Genomic DNA, 18434 nt, shown 5'->3' with positions numbered 1-18434 from the left:
ATAGTTCAACTTGATCGATCTCAAGTCGAAGTGATTGGTGAACTTAACCAGGTGACCATAAGATTGTCGTCTAACCCGAAAGTATGTCAGGTTATCGACATTCTAGTAGCTGATATCCCTGAATTCTTTGGTTTAATTCTTAGTAGGGATTGGTCCGAGAAACTCCACGGATATTTCTCAACCGACTGGTCACACATGTGGTTAGCCTACAACGGCAAACCCAATCAAATAAAGGTTGAACGAGAATTGCACCAAAAGTACATAGTGACAGAATTGGAAGGAGAGAACGAAGCAATAGCATACAACAACAGTATCATAGGCAATTACTCAGTAGATTCTTTCCTCAGCAATTTCAATGCTCACACTTCACCTTACTTAGAAAATTCAGTTGTGTCCCAAGTTGAAAATTTTTCCCAAACTGATGATTCAAAGTGTTTTAATTTTTTAGATAATTCTGTAAATACATCTTTATTTTGGAAATTATATTTTGATGGATCTAAATCTAACGAGGGAGCAGGAGCAGGATGTGTTCTGATTAGCCCAGACGGAAACAAGACCATGCTCACATGCAGACTTGAGTTCGATTGCACAAACAATACAGCGGAATACGAAGCCTTGGTGCAAGGCCTATACAAAGCAATCGACTTGAATGTTAAGTATCTTCAAGTCTTTGGAGATTCCGAAATTGTCGTCAAACAGGTACGTAACACCATACATTGCCTGTCAAGTCATTTAAAGCACTATCAATCTTTAGTACAAGATCTGACTTCACATTTCATAGCATTCAATATTTCGTCAATCCCAAGACTCCAAAATGCGAGCGCAGACCTGTTAGCTAACGTAGCCTCTAGACTGATTCCCTCCGAAGATTTTAGTCCCTATAGGTTTTCAATAGAATTAATCTTTAAACCATCCATCCCTGACAACATCACCAACTGGAGAGTATTCAATGATGATCCAGACATTGTAAATTTCCTCACTTCTGAAGGATCCTACTCAAATCAAATAATTGACGAAGACCGTCATGATCGCCAAATTCAGCAAAATAGCACTGATAACGCTATACCTAAATCGGCGGTTAATTTAGAAGATTTATATGATTTGAAAAGTCGGTTTAAAAGGTCTGCCAATTCTAAACTCTATAGTTCAACTCCGAATTATGAATTAGTGAACCTAGGAACCGATCAGAAGCCGCAAAACGTTAATCTGGGCCACGGCCTAGCCCCTGAAGAAAAATCAGCGTATATCCGTCTTCTGAGACAATACAAAAACGTTTTTGCATGGAATTACGATGAGTTGAAAACATACAACACTTCTATCATTCAACACACTATCCCTATGATTGACAATGAAAAGCCTGTCCAGCAGAAGCTCAGAAAAATCCACCCCAACTTAGAAAATCAGATAAAGACTGAGCTAAATAAATTGTTGAGAGCCAGAATAATTTTCCTAGTCAGACACTCCAAATGGGTATCCAATATGGTGCCTGTTAGGAAGAAAAACGGAGATATTAGAATCTGTATTGATTTCCGGAATCTCAACAAAGCCTGTCAAAAAGATAATTTTCCCCTCCCACCTATGGAGCAAATACTACAGGCAGTAGCGGGCTCAAAATTAATGTCTTTCTTGGATGGATTTTCAGGATACAATCAAGTGCTGGTACATCCCGATGATCAGTTGAAAACCACATTCCGAACCAAGTGGGGCACATACGCATATTGGAAGATGCCATTTGGTCTGATCAATGCCGACACTACCTTTCAGAGAGCCATGGACATCGCATTTAAAGGTTTAGTCAATAAATCGGTAGTGATTTACCTGGATGATATAACAGTGTACTCCAAGAAGCGAAGCGACCATCTGAAAGATTTGAAACAGATCTTTCAAAGATGCTTAAGGTATGGAATTTCACTTAACCCAAAGAAATCTTTTTTCGCATTAAGTGAAGGGAAATTGCTCGGATTCATAGTGTCGAAATCTGGTATTCACATTGAACCTGACAGAATCAAAGAAATTTCCGAAATATCCATACCCCATAACAAAAAGGCCATGCAATCTTTCCTTGGACAAATCAATTTTGTAAAAAGGTTTGTCCCCGATTTTTCACGTATTATTTCTCCTTTACAAAATATGATAAAAAAGAATTCAAATTTTAAATGGGGCATAGATGAGCACGAAGCATTCAACTTGATCAAACAAGCTATCATCAAAGCTCCATCTTTAGCTACCCCAAATTTTTCAGAATCTTTCATCTTATACACTTTTGCCTCAGAGAAATCTTATGCCGCGATTTTGACTCAAGTAAATCAAGAGAAGGCGGAAGCTCCAATCGCATTCTTTAGCTCGAACTTACAAGGTGCTGAACTCAATTACTCAGACGTGGAGAAACAGGCTTATGCTATTTTCAAAGCGATCAAATATTTCAGACCTTTCTTACTTAAAACCCATACCAAAGTCGTCGTACCGTTTCCAGCGGTAAGAAACCTTTTGGTACAGAAGGATGTGGGCGAAAAGAGAGCAAATTGGATTACCACTCTACAAGAATACGATCTTGAGATCAAACCAGCAAACATCGTAAGGGGTCAAGGCTTTTGCAAGATGTTAGCTGGAGCATCGCAAATTCCTGAGAACTCATCTGAAGAGGTACACACGTATGAGGTAAGCCTAAATGACGCAGAATCATTATATGCGGACACCATTTATTATCTTAAGAACGGGTATGCTCCATCACACCTGGATCACACCAAGAAAAGAGCTCTAAGATTGAAAGCTAAACAATACCAGCTCATAAATGATGTTCTGTTTAAAAGGAATTACGATTCTGTACTTCTTAGGTGTCTTGAGAAAACTGAAGCCGAAAAGGTTTTGCAGGAACTCCACGATGGACCAGCAGGTGGACACTATGCTGGAGAGACTACTGCGCATAAGATCTTACGTGCAGGATATTATTGGCCCACGCTATTCAAAGACTCATACAATTACGTAAGGAAATGCCAAATCTGCCAGACTGATGCAGGGAAACAAAGGAAATCGTCCATGCCACTACAGCCGGTCAACATCGAGCAACCATTCAGCCAATGGGGCTTGGACATAATAGGTGAGATCGTTCCTCACTCTTCTAAGCAGCATAGGTATATCCTCACGGCAACAGATTATTTTACTAAATGGGTAGAAGCATTTCCTCTCAAGACAGTTAATTCTGAAAACATTATTGAATTCATAGATCAATTTATCATCACTAGGTTTGGATTGCCAACGGCCTTAACGTTTGATAATGCATCATACTTTTCTGGAAATGCAATGACTGAGTTTGCATTAAAAAGAGGGTTCAAATTGAAATATTCTGCTAATTACTATCTGCAAGGTAATGGGTTGGCTGAATCAACAAACAAAAACCTAATCAGGATTATCAAAAGAACAGTCGACCAAAACCAAAAGAATTGGCACAAAGCGCTGGTAAATGCTTTATGGGCAGATAGAATCACGAAGAAAGCTTCAATCGGCACTTGTCCCTTCAATTTAGTTTATGGGAAAGAAGTGGTTCTTCCAACTCACTTAGTCATTCCCTCTTTGTCTTTAGTACAACACATCGATGAAGTATCTACTTCCTCTTTGCAATTAAGACAAATGGAAATAATCAAACTAGAAGAACGCCGAGAACAAGCTAAGAAAACCCATGCTCACCACCAAGCGCTAATAAAATCCTCTTTTGACTCAGCCATCATAACCAGAAAGAAATTTCAGATGGGAGATTTAGTTTTGAAATGGGATAAGGCTCATAAAGAAAAGGGCAAACATACGAAATTTCAGAAGCTGTGGCTTGGTCCTTTTCAGATTGTAGAAGTCATAGGCCCATCGATGTTTGTGTTGCAGGATTTGGCAGGTAGAAGAGATTCTTTGCCTGTGAATGGACAGATTCTTAAAATGTATTTTCCATAGAAGATCACTCTTCTATTTTTGTAGGATAGTTTTAGTTTCTTTTATTTTGTTTTTCTCTTTCTTATAAATAAAACCGGTTGTAAATGATCATTGAATAAGATTCATGAAAGAGCACACTAACTCTCTATCAGATTTTGATTTCACTTGTACAAATAGCAAAACTTTTCGAAAAATCTGATTTTTATTATTGACAAATAGAGTTAACGTTAGCCTGAATAATGATATTAGTTTCAACCTTTCAAAAGAATTTGATGAAATCAACCTTTGGTTAAAATTGTTTTATCCCAGCACAATGAAAGGTATCATCAATAGTAAAATAAATATTCTTTGCAAAGCTGTTATTTTCAAAACTCTATTATTGTCGTCCAGAGCTTTCTTAAGGAAAAACAATGACTTCCTCCCTGCTAAAGGAAACCGCAGCATTCAGAGAAACAATCTGAGAAAGCACTATATCTCAAAGAATAAGAGGTCTCATCACGAGCCGTCTTATCATGATCACAGATATTATAACTTGCTGACTTTGCCAATACTGTCTATCAAAACAGGGCAACGACTCAAGATTGTTGCAATCAAAAGACAAGGGGTCTCATCACGAGCCAGCTTGTTCAGCAAAAGTGTAAATCAAGTGAATGACTGTGTCATAATTTGGCCACCGAACCAAGACATTGTTCTTTAGAGAGTAAAAAAGGAAAAAGTGCCAAAAAGGATTTTTCTCTGAAATGTTGTAAATAACCTCAAGCAGGAAAAAGGATCATTGCTGGATAACATGGTAACCCTGTCGAGGCTATGGACGCTTGCGGGCAGCAGAGGCTCTACCTACGACAAATGAGCATATTTTAAAGCCAGCACGCAGAGAAGACCTTATTTTATCTTTTTTAAAAAGGGACCGAGTAATGTCTGGTATGAATGCAAGAACTAAGCCTAGGGAAGCAGACAATTGGACAAAAAGAAGGGTTGAGACAAAGTATCATTGACAGGATAAAGGGTAATCTACTCTATCTGTCCATAACAAAATTTAGACATATGAAATTTTTTTCTGTTTCGGAAGTGGAAATGTCAATAGAAAAGTAGAGATAACTGGTTCTTCACAGTGAATCGCCATTGTTGTGGTCACCAACAACCCCCCTCTTTGTTTAGTATTAGCAATAATATCAAGCAAAGGGGGACCCTTAACAAAAAATCTCAAAAATATTTTTATCAAAGTTTTTGTATTTAACTCCCTAAAAGCTATATCGCATTGCAAAGAGAGAGTGAAGAGTTTTCCTATGCGCGTAAGTAAGCTGCGATGAAGCGATGCGACATTCATCGCATCGCATATTCTGAAAGCGCCCTTAAAAAGAAAAACCTAAGGAATCGCCGATGGCCGATATGTGACGTCGCATATCGCAAACGTCGCATAAGCAGCACACAATGAGCAAATGAAAATTGCGATATTTGCGATCTGCGATCCTACAAACTACAATTTTGTGATTTGCGATCTGCGACGAATGAGACTATTAATTGCTGCGATGCGAATCGCAGAAACCACTCATCGCAAAGTTTCTTCGGCATGATCTGTAAACCCAAAATTGAGCGCGCACCTTAAGGGAAATTAATGATTGCACGCCTGAGTATCCAAAGATGATCGTGTTGCGTTTTTCGAAGAGTCAAGTCATTATGAGTGTCATGATTATGCATTCATTAGAGTTTAAAGCTTTCATGTCAATCTTTTCGTCATGTCTCTTTTCCTTTGCGTGAACTGCAAGGCAGCGACTAATATAAATCTATATGCAGGAAACATCCAAGGAAAAGGGGAAAGCGCCAATACTAGAAGAACAGAGAGGAGATGCCTTCGCAGATGAATGCCGCATGCAGCAGAGCCGCGGATTCCAGAGTATCACTCCACAGACACTGATGAAAATAGACTATCCAAGACTCAGAGTCAAAGGCACACAAAAGCAGCATGTTTGCAAAAGATCCTGAAGCTCAGATTGGATAAAGCAAAAAGAAAAACGCTGAAAAGGGATGATGCTTCAGAAAAGCTTGGAAAAAAGAATGGAAGCAATTTTCAATGCGTAAGATTGTTCAGGCAACGAAATCCCTAACTCATTGAGTCATTCACACGACCGGAAACCGAAATAGCAACATCACAATCAGTTTGAAAGAAATCTGGGTTATACTAAGTATACACACAGCAAAAAACACCCAGCCAGAGGAAGATTTTCAAAAATATCTTCTAGTTTGTCAGAAAGAGGTGCCAGCTTTTGTTATTTCTACTTTTATCGCCCGAGAAAAAGGAAAAAAACAACCAGCCGACTCTTTCCAGGCGAACCTCACATTGCTTACAGCACTAAGGAGCAGATACAGAAACGGTTAGAAATTAGATTCAATTTTTAGAAATAAATTTGCTTTAGTAAAAGGGCGGTCATTTGAAGCCGTTCCCTAAATTTATGTAATTAAGATTAGTTAGTTAGTAGTATTTAACCCTTCTCATGGCATTTGGAGAAGGGTCTGGAAATTTGTCAAAAAACTTGTCCTCAGAACATGCACTTTTGCACCCTCGGAGGGGGTTTTTGATGAATGGATGGATCGAGATTTATTTATGTTTACATTTTAATGTCTGCTACTGATGTTGCACTTCTGTACTCTTAGTAGATGTTAGAAGTAAGTAGAGATAAATCGTTATTGCTTGAAGTTTGTGAGTGAAAATCAGTCATAAATGGTACTTTTATCTCTTGATTAATTTCTGCTCATATTCTTAGAGTGATATACAGCTGAGTTGTTTATATGTTGATGTATGAATGTTTGGATTACCATTTGGCACTTTTGTACTGTGGAATCATTTGTTTGTGCTTAACATATGTATAACTGATTATGCGATATGCTGTTCACAACTGTTTTGCCTAACTTCTTATGCAGAATGGTTCATCTTAATTGATTTATATTCTTAATATAGCTGAATGATCTTTATTACCAGTTGTTGTATGAAATATTTTTAGATCGCATAATGAAATAATTTTACCCCGGGTTAGTATAGATTAGATGTGTTGTTTTTGTTAGATTACAGTAGCATTGAGTCAGTTTAGAGTCTAGAATTAAATTAGTTTAAAATTACCTTTAGATTATTATCTTCAAAATCCACACACACACACACATCTTTTAGATTGGGAAGCTAGTCCCATCATCCCCAGTCGGACCCGCTACACCAAACGGGCAAGGAGCCGCCAACCAGGTTCCCGACCGGGTGGGTATCCCCCTTGTTGTTGACCCGATTTCGGGGCCCTCAACAGAACCTAAGGGTATAATATTAAGGGACTAATATTATAAACCCAAGGTATACAAACCCTAAGATAAATATTAAAAATACCAAAATAATCATGGTTGAATTAGTAAACCCTAATAATTAAGATTAATAAACCAAAGGGATTATTAATATTATACACCTAGGGAACTAATAAACCCAAATGTTTAATATTATAAACCCAACATTGGTAAACCCTAATATAAATATTACAAGCACTAAAATAAGCATGGATTATTTTCATGGTGAGACAATCCTTGTCACAATGAGACATTCAACCATGGTTGGCCATGGTTGGCTATGATTGACAATGGTTGGCCATGAATGATATCATAAACCTAAGGGAATAATAAACCCAAGGGATTGATATTATAAATCCAAAGGAATAATAAACCCAAGTGATTAATACTAAAACTATAAGGGATTATGAACCCAAGGGGATAATATTATACCCAAGGTACTAATATTATAAAACCAACATATATAAACCTTAATACAAATATTATAAACACTAAAATAAACATGAATGAGCATCATTGATTTTCATATTGAGACAATCCTTATCACAATTCCATGTTGGACCATGGTTTACAATGGTTGACATCATAATAAACCATCATTAACCGAGGAATAATAAACCCAAGCGATTGATATTATAAACCTAAACGAACAATAAATCCAAGGGATTAATACTACAACCCCAAGGGATTATGAACCTAAGGGAATAATATTAACCCAAGGGACTAATATTATAAACCCAAGGTATATAAACCCTAAGTAGAGACAATTTTTGTCATAATGTGAGATCGGACCATGATTGACAAAATTTGACCATGGGTTGTTGTGGTTGACCATGACTGATAGTATAAACCCAAGTTATAATAAACCCAAGGGATTGATATTATGAACCCAAGGAATTGATATTATGAACCCAAGGAATTAGTGAACCCAAGGCATAAATATTAAAAACCTAAAGGATCAAGAAGCGCAAGGGATCGATATTACAAACACAAGAGATTAATAAACCCTACCAATTTATATTCTAAATAAAAAGGTTTGATAAACTCGCATGATTATTAATATTATAAACCCAAGTGATCAATAATCGTTAGGGATTGTTAGTAATTTTTTTTTTTATAAAGCTTGGTAGGACCTTCTTTTTTCTATTTATAAAAGACAAGTTTACACCACAGAGATGATATAGGTGGCCTCAACTTGCCTAGTGGGAAACCAAGTGTGTTGATCACCTATACTCGTTACAAGCCATCCAAAAATAATATAATTTCAGGCGATCAACCCAAGCTATGTATACATCTATATCATGATACGAGTCTAAGTTTCTCTCTATCATAAGCATAGATTGCTAAAAGTAAATGCTATTTGCTAAAAATCAAAAGACATTCTAGAGCCTCACTATTCCTTCTGATCCTCTGAGGATGAGTCCACCAGAGCCGAGTCTTCCACGGAGTCTCTTGGTGCATCTTCTAGCTCGATAATATAAGGGATATGCCTTTGAATATGATCTAGGAAAATATCCTGCTTGCACAACTGTAACTGGATGGTCTGCAGGTCTTTCTTGTATTTTGGCATGTCCTGGATGTTCATTGCCATTCCCATTGATAGTTGCTCCATGGCCTTCCCCAGAAGGCTCTTCATGAGCCAATACAAGTATAAAGTCAGCTTAAATTGCGTGAGTGTTCCCCCAAGAAAATAAAATGCTTGTTCGTGAGGAAATCACTTAGCCAATTCTACTCTCTTGGTGCATTTTCCAAGTCTATCTAGTGTCATGTAGAGTGATCCCTAAATTTTAGGGGCCCAGTTTGAGTTCTTTGGAGTTATAACTATATAACTCAGTCTAACTAAGTTATAGTCAGTTAAAATATTTCTAACAGTTGGAGGAACTAGTAGAGGTCTAGTAGTGGAGTAGTGCACGAGTGCATCACCAGTACCACACTAGTTAACTGAAGATTCACTCACAAATAATTCATGCATGTCAGTTTAGATGAAGACCCAGTTGAGATTAGAGTTCATGGACATTGTAGTATCAATTGTATAATTTTTTGAGTCGTACAGATGGTGCATGTAATTAGTTGAGGACCTATGTTTGGATTGTGCAGCTATGGAGAGTGGATTTCCCAATTAAATATGGGTTGATTCCTCTAGGAATTGCATAAGGAACTAGGGGCTTAGCAGGCAACAAAATTGGCTAAGTGTTGGCTTGTGAGGCAGAGAATTAGATTTTACTAGTGCATGAATTGTTCAGGACGAACAAGCATTGTATTTTCTTCTTATATATTTTGGTTAATGAAATATAGATAGTCGAGGTTTTCAAAAGTTGCTTTTCCTAGAGAAATATTGTGTTATGTGCGATTCACATAAGTTGTTCAATCTATAGAAAAATCTACATGGTATCAGAGCTTAAGACAATACAAAAGAGGAGATTTCGAGTTTGGTGTGCAAATGAAAATTGAATTTGCAAGTTCATACTTCAGAGCAACAATATGTCTTTCTATAGGTTGCGAATTGAGTATGCCTTGGAGGGAAAATCGAATTAAATAGCTTAGAAGGACATGATGGAGGAAATGCTGAAAGACAATGGCCTCAAGAAATACATAGATCGTGACATTCCCAAGCCTCCAACATCAGATGCTAAAGATCTAGCTGAATGGATAAAGTGTGTGACAAAAGTGAGAAGGATTATCCTGGAGGGAGTTTGAGATCACATTGTCTCAAGTCTCCATGGAAAGGATACTCCATACTCAATGTGGAAGGCATTGAAGGACTTGTTTCAAAATAGAAGTGACCATAGGAAATTGGCACTGTAGAGCAAACTCAAAAAGACTAAAATGGAGAAGGGTGACTCTATTATGAAGTACTTGACAGAGTTCACCCATTGTTGGGATGAGCTTGGAAGTTTCTAGATCACTGTTGTTGAGGATGATATGATGAGCCTAGCTCTTCTAGGACTTCCCAATAGTTGGCACATTTATCAGGACTCCGGCAATGGGAGGGAGAAGCTACTAGATTGGGAACAACTGTGGTTGGATTTGGTACAGGAAGAGATTAAGAGGAATACCATAGACAGATCCTCATCAAAGACTGACAATGAGGAAAATTTTGCCTTAGCAGGTAAGGCAAAGAAAGGGAAGGGGAAGGCATCCCATTCCAAATCGAAATCTTGTCATGGAGGCAAGAAGAAGGACATGTCAAAAGTCAAGTGCTTTCATTGTCATGAGTTGGGACATGTTTCCACAAAGTGTTTGCTTAAGAATTCCAATAAGAAGCCCTTGGGAGGAGTGATAGGAGGTGAAGCTCTTGCCTCACAATTTGAACTGGGCTTTGCCCTCCTCACATGTATGGTGTCATCGATGATGGGTAGTGTATGGTACTTGGATAGTGGAGCTTCTTTCCACATGATTGGTAACAAAGAGCTCCTCAATAACTTGGAGGAGAAGGATGTCTAGATGCATATCGATATGGGTGATGATGGGAGGTATAGTGCTACTGGGCTTGGTACAATTACCTTTTAGATGGAGTCGGGTGCTCCCCTCACTTTGCGCGATGTTATGTATGTTCCTGGTTTGAAGAAGAAATTGGTATATGTTTCCATGTTGGAGGATAGAGGCTATGATGTGATATTTAGTAATGGAAAGGTGTTCCTTCATCACATAGCCATGGGATAGGTGAAGAGGATAGGGGTTCGAGTGAAGAATATCTAAAAGTTGGAGGTAGAAGATTGTGTTGCCTTGAGCATGAAAGAAAATAAGGTGCATAGATGAGACATTGCTGAGATGTGGCACAGATGGTTGTGTCACTTTCATCATGGTGCTTTGAAAATGTTGCAGCAAAATTATACTGGTCTTCCCAAAGGTATACTAGAGCAAGTTGACACATGCAAAGGGTGTACTTTGGGAAAATACATCAAAGCTTCCTTTTGTGACAAAGAAATTAAAGCATAGGCGATCCTCGATTGAGTCCATTCAGATGTGTGTGGACTATTCTTGACAACATCCACGACCAATCACAAGTATTATGTTATATTTGTTGATGATTCTCATAAATGCTAGATCGTCTTCATGTAGAAGATCAGGCTTTTGCAAAGTTTTGTGAATTTAAAGAATTGGTTGAGAAAGATATTGGAAATAAGGTTAAAGCTTTCAGGAGTGATAATGGTGGAGAGTATGTGTCGAATGAGCTTGAAAATTCTGTGTAGAATAAGGCATTCGACGAGAGTTGACAACACCTCATAACTCACAGTAGAATGGGGTGGATGAGAGGAAGAATAGAAGCATAGTAGGGGAAGCACAAGCGATGTTGCATGATCAGGGCCTACCACTACACTTGTGGGCTGAGGCATGCAACATAGTTGTTTATTTGCAGAACATAAGCCCTCATAAAATTCTTGGGATGAGTACATTGGAAGAGGCTTTTCCACAGAAGAAACCAGATGTGGGTCACTTCAAGATTTTTGGTTCATCATTCTACTTCCATGTAACCAAACATGCACAAAAGAAGCTTGAGTCAACAAAAGAGTTGGCGATATTTGTGGGGTACACTTATACACCTCACAATTATCAGGTGTACTTGCTGACCAATAGGTTGACAATGGTTCACAGGGATGTAAAATTCGAAGAAGAGAAGGCCATGAGATGTTCCCTTGAGAGGGAGCTTCAGATACATGCACTTTAGGATATTTTAGCTTCTAAGGAGGAACCTTAGATTGATGTGGAGTAGCCACATGCAGAGGATCAGGGAGTGGAGACACCCACACAGGAAAGTCTTCCAGAGATGGGAGGAAGTGTACCAGAGAGGTTGATAGGTTATTGCATGATGCGAGAGAGGATGTGGGAGCACCCACATCACAACACAGGCAGAGGAGGTCACTAGAGAGGTACACTGGATACATGGTTCTTATGAGTGGATGTGTTGAGACTGAGCCATCCTCTTTTGAGGAAGCAGTGCAGCAACCTTTTTGGGTTTATGCCATGGTTGAGGAGTATGACTCCATTGTCAGGAACAATTTTTGGGATGTGGTCCCAAGACCGACAGACAAGTCAGTGGTGAGTTCCTGATGGATTTACAAGGTAAAGCAAGCAACAGATGGTAATTTGGAGAAACATAAGGCCAAGTTTGTGGTCTGAGGATTTTCTCAGGTGGAGGGGATTGACTACGATGATACCTTTTCTCTTGTTACAAGGCACTCATCAATCAGATCCATTTTGGCACTATCAATGCAGATGGGATGGAAGATACATCAGATGGATGTAAAGACAACCTTCCTTAATGGCATGATTGAGGAAGAGGTGTATATTGAGTAGCCTGAAGGTTTTGATACCTTCAACCAAGAGTCACATGTGTGCTGGCTCAAGCAAGCATTGTATGGGATGAAACAAGCACCCCATGCTTAGTACACAAGGATCGATAGCTACTTCACTGGGTTTGGCTTCACCAAAAGGGAAGTGGATGCGAACCTTTACCATATTGTGGTTGAAGGTAAATTGTTGATTATTGTTTCATATTTTGATGATTTGATTCTGACAGGTGATGATAAGCTAATCAAGCCTTGCAAAGAGGACCTTGCAAGAGAGTTTGAAATGAAGGACTTGGGTCTCATGCATTACTTTCTGGGCATGGAAATATGGCAAGGTGATGAGGAAATTTTTGTCTCTCAGGGAAAGTATGCCATGTATAATCTTTCTACAAATCAGCTAGCTCTGATACCATGTAGAAATTCCCACTGTAGATCACCTGGTAATGCAATGTACTAAAGCAAAACACTTGATCTACTTCTACAAACAATTTAGCGGAAGCTTAATCGAACATGAGAAACATCAATAAGAACACATATAACTTATATGGATAAATCAATCACACATAACACAGAATAATTTACCCGGGGAAAGCCTCAGCCTAAAACCCCAACTTTGTATTATCATACAAGTGGAAATATAGCCAGTATTACAAAAAGAATCAACTCAAAATCTATCTTGCTCTCTCTGCAATACCTCTACTTCTCATAGACAGTCAAAGGCCTCTATCTAACCTTTGGTCTACCCTCCAAGCCTCGTATTTCTTTATGCAATTCTGATTGGGGTCCAGTGCAGCCACTTGTGTGAATTGGCCTCTTCACACTCTCACTAACCTCTAATCCAACTATGCAATCCTGAAGGAGATAAATCCTCATCTATGGATGAGCTTCCTTTATAGGAAAAATTTCATCCAACTAATAGTACATTGTCCCTTCTTTGATCTCAACTGGGTCTCTATCTGAACTAGCATGCATGACTTATTCATGAGAGAATCTCTAGTTATCTCAAGTGCAAAAGTTATATGCAAGCACACTTTAACTAACTGAACTCACATTAATTTAAACAAACTGTTTAAATCAATCTAGCTGGACTTGACTTAGTTAACTAAGCCAACTAATTACTAAAATTAGAACTCAACCTTATCTCTTTAACTGATGGATAAATTCCTCAATTAATAGAGAAATTGTTGCATGTCCTCACATAGACTTCATGTTTGATTTTTCCCAACTAATTAACTCAAGATGAATTAATTAATTGATTTACAAACTATTGTTAATATCAAATTCGAATTTTACTTCCGATTTTTAGTCCAAGGAATGAATAAAATAGGAATCCATCTTGAACTGCTAAAAATAGAAATGCTCTTTTTAGTACTTCCATTTTTCATTCCTTGTTACTCAATCCAACACTGGTACCCAAACTGCCATTTATAACAGTGTTATTTTTAGCATTTCTTGTTGCTATTTTCAACACTCCCTCTCAACAAGAAAGGCTTCCTCTTGAACCCGATCCTATACCTTTGGAATTTTCTAGCATGCAACACTTCTACCAAGTGTGGTTGTTCCAACAACTCTCGGAACAAAAAAAAACTCCCAACTAACCTCTTTGTTGGGCTAGAAACATTCTCTGATGCTGAAGCTCTACCTGCTGCTGACAAGTGCTCCCTCTCTGACCTTTGCACTACTGCAACATCTCCATGCATCTCTCACCGTTGCACACCTCTTTGTGCCATCCTGCACTGGTGCAACCCACTTGTGCCTCTCACACTGCTGCAGCCTGCTAGCTCTGCGTTGTCTTGGGATTCCTGCACTGTATCTCTCTCTGCAACTCCATCCACATTTGTATCTACCCAATCAGTCAGTCTTGCTACTCTTCATTGGGGCTCCTATAGCAAAGTTGAATCAAAGAGGTTAGGCACCTCAAGTATCCTGCCCCTCCTCCTTGGGACGATCACTCCACATTGCCCCACCTCCTACCTGGAGGTATGGCTGCATGTGATCCCTCAGCCCACCTGGCTCGATGTTTCCCCCTAATGGAGGTCTCTGCATGAGTAGATGTCTCTACTAGATCTCCTCTCAGCTTCCCATGTTGTGGCTACTCCACAACCTCTTGAAGCTGATGCACCAATCGTGGCTCCTCCACAATTGCCTGGGACTTCTTCTGGTGCTGCATATTGAGAGGTAATATACTCTATCTCTCAACCACCAAGTCTCCATCAATTGCCTTGCTGCTCAAGGCTCTGCATGCATCTTGAACCTCAAGAGAATACAGGTTCTTAAACCATGAACCAATCTACTTCACCTGTATAGTGATGATGTGTCTAAGGAAAACCTTTCCCTTACTGAAGACTACATCATAGCCTCTGTCTTCCAGCATCGTGATCGACACCAAGTTTCTCTTCAGTCCTGGCACATACTTGACATTGGTCAAGGTAAGGCGAGCTCCATGCTCCCTCTGAAAAATAACCATGCCTACACCTGAGACACTATACTCTTCATCATTACCCATCGCTATGAGTATTTGGAGATCTTTCTCCTCCAAAGTACTGAACAAACTCTTGTCACCGATCATGTGGAAAGAAGCTCCACTGTCAAGAAACCAACCACTTCCCATCATGGATGAAACCATGCATGCACAAAGTGTGAAATCCAACTCGAACTGTGAAGCAAGCGCCTCACCTTCAGATCCTTTCCTGGATCCCTTCTTGGATTTCCTTTGTGGACAATTTGTAGCAAAATGGCCCACCTCATGACAACGAAAGTGTAGAAATTTTGAATAATAAACACTTATTCACAGAGATTATCCCGATTATACACTGTTGTGGAATACATGCACAATACATAATCTCCTCTACATTGATCATCAATTTATCAACATCAAAAACAATGAAACATCAATCGCATTCGCACATTAACACAATATGTAACCTGGGGAAAGAATACAGTTGAAAACCCCACACTATCTATATATTAATGATTGAGAACATGTAACAATACATAGTACAATACTCCTCTCAAGTACTCAGTACTATCTCCACCTGTTACACACAAAACTAGCTCAGATCCGAACAAGTCATAGGTTCAAATCTCCTCCGCTGCTTTGCCTGCCTCCACTGCACAATCCTGCATGAGAATGGCAGATCCAAAATCGTATTTGTCTTGGCTGATCCAAAATCACATGAGCACAAGCTACAATTGCCTTGGTATTGGCCCACGCTGCGCAGTCCTCATTGGCATAACTCAATCCCATTGATTGTGCAAGATCTCATGCACAACTATAGTCACAACTGATAGCAATCTCAACCTCTCACACCTGTCTCCACTGAACTGTCCATGCATTGAGTTAACTGATGTATTCTTTAGTTGATTTATGAGTTAATAATTAGTGAATTAATTAAGATTTAATTCACACAACTCATCACTAGTGTATTCTTTAGTTAGACTAAAATACAACTAGTTCAACCAAGTCAAACTGAACACAACTCCATCAACTCCACATCCAACTCCACAGAACTCACATGCACAAGTTCTAACTGAAGTCCTCCATGCAATAGCTCAACTAACACATAATAAACCACGTGATTCCTTCTGTCAACTGCATGTGCCACATTCGTAGCTCGAACTGAAGTGCTCCAAGAGAATAAGATAATGTTTATAGTCCAAATATTATTATGAGACAATAATATTCGACTGTTCTATTTTTAGCCTAGCAGTCTAAAAATAGAAACCGCCCATATGTCTAAAAATAGAAGTCCATCTATTTTTACCAACATGACCAATCATCCACAAACAGCATTCTGCAACTCATAGACCATGATCCATATGTCTAAAAATACACATTGTCTGAAAATAGACTTTGCGCCAAAAATAGCCTGTGGGCCCACTTACTGAAGGCGACTCTTTTCCACTAAGCTCCAACATCTTGTTGCATTTTCAACACTCCCTCTCAACAAGATATGGATTATCTGAAACCCCTATCTTGCAACTCTGGAATGTTCTGCATGCAACACATTTGCACGGTCCACTTGCTCCAACAACACTTGGAACGAAAACACTCCCAAACTGACCACTCAAGTCATGCATAATAAGGAAATCATTCTTACTCCTGTGATTAAGGCACAAATCAAGGAACCATTTTCTCGCTAATATTTTCAACACTATGCTCACACATAGATCTCAACAACCTTCCCGAAGTAGCACTAAGCCATACACATAACACATAGATTGAACCCAAAAACATGGTCATAGAGGTGATATCCCTATATTAGAATGATATAAAGATATCCAAGACTTGTGAAATCATCATTAATCTTGAGTTATTTTAGAGCACCAATCGGAGACATATCAAACAACTTGCAAATGATTAAGAAGGCTACATCCACATAAATGAGGCAACTGATAATCGCCATAGATATACAAGTTAATTAGTCAACCATGATTAGATAGTGGATTAGGAATTACTACATAAATGACATGGGATTAATCATTAATCGTAAGCACAATAAAGCATATCATATCTTGTAATCTAACATATGTAACCGAGACTACTTATTTGAATAGCTTGAAATGGATGGAAATTGAAGGAGTACTTCCACTCTCCACCTAACCATAGGCCAACTACATTGCAATCTTTCTTGCAACTGACCACCCCTGAGATGGATTTAGATTCTCAGGAGCTAAGTTATGATGGGAATCCACACCAATAATTATTTAAATAAATAATCAAGAGGATGAGTCGACTATCCAAGTGTTTTATCAATTGTTTCCAGGTAGTAAGTGGCACAATGACTCGCTATCTCTTAGAGATCAATCACATGGATTCACCCAAGGTTCATTGAAGGTTTTCTCAATTAAAGAGTATAATATCACTCTAAGGATGTTTTTCTATCCCTAAGGAAAGCACCAAGTGAATCAATATCTCCACTAAGCCTTCCAGCCTAATCTCACACCAGTACATGCATTGGGTCACACTGGAATATAGGGAATAAATTCCAAGTCACATCACAAAGGATTTTTTCAATGTTGTTGCTTCTCAAGACTCCCTCTCATATGCATATGTTTCTCTTCGCATCATGCTCTCTGCCTTGCTTGCCTCCACTTGCATGTCTATGCATACTTTTGTTGTTGGTCCCTTCTCTTCACATCTCTTTTATTGCATGTTAAATTCCTCAACATGTCCCATGAGAATAGGGATAGTATGGGCTCATCCTTCACAGGTGACCCATGCGTAACTTCAATGTTTGCACCAAAAAACATTTTAGTCTATTAGGGAGATAGGTAGGGGAATAAATGAAGTTACTTGGAAATACACTTAGCACATGAAACTCCTCCTCCTAAGGCTTTGAATCTGTTTATACTCTTCGAGCTGAGCCATATTTTTCACTTTCACATAATTTCACATAAAAAATATACATTGTGACATTTACATGGGGCTTAACAAAAAGGGTTGTAATATAACATTTCTAAACTTTCCTTACAAAATAACTTGATTATTCCATACACAATCACTGAATTATTCCCTACAACATTACTAAAATATTCCTAGAGAAACAACTAAAATATTCTTTGCACAATTGCTAAATTACTCTATCATAATTGCTGAAATTATTTTTCACATATTACTAAAATATTCCCTGTGCAATTGCTAAAATATTCCCTATAACATTGTTGAAATATTTCTTACACCATTAATGAAATCTTTTGTTAAAATATTCTTTGCACAACTAGTCAAATATTTCCTTGACAACTGCTAAAATATTTTTTGCATAGTTGAAATTTTCCCTACATCACCCTTGAAATATTCCTAGAGAAATAACTAAAATATTCTTTGCATAATTTCTGAATTATTCTATCACAATCGCTGAAATTATTTTTCACATATTCTTGAAAAATACCCTACACAACTAC

This window comes from Pinus tabuliformis, chromosome 1_2, assembly GCF_031772625.1.
Source record: "Pinus tabuliformis cultivar Carrire ecotype Pingquan chromosome 1_2, CPIR1, whole genome shotgun sequence".
Taxonomy (NCBI): Eukaryota; Viridiplantae; Streptophyta; class Pinopsida; order Pinales; family Pinaceae; genus Pinus; species Pinus tabuliformis.
The sequence above is the reverse complement of the archived record's forward strand: the minus strand, read 5'-3'. Positions refer to the sequence as shown.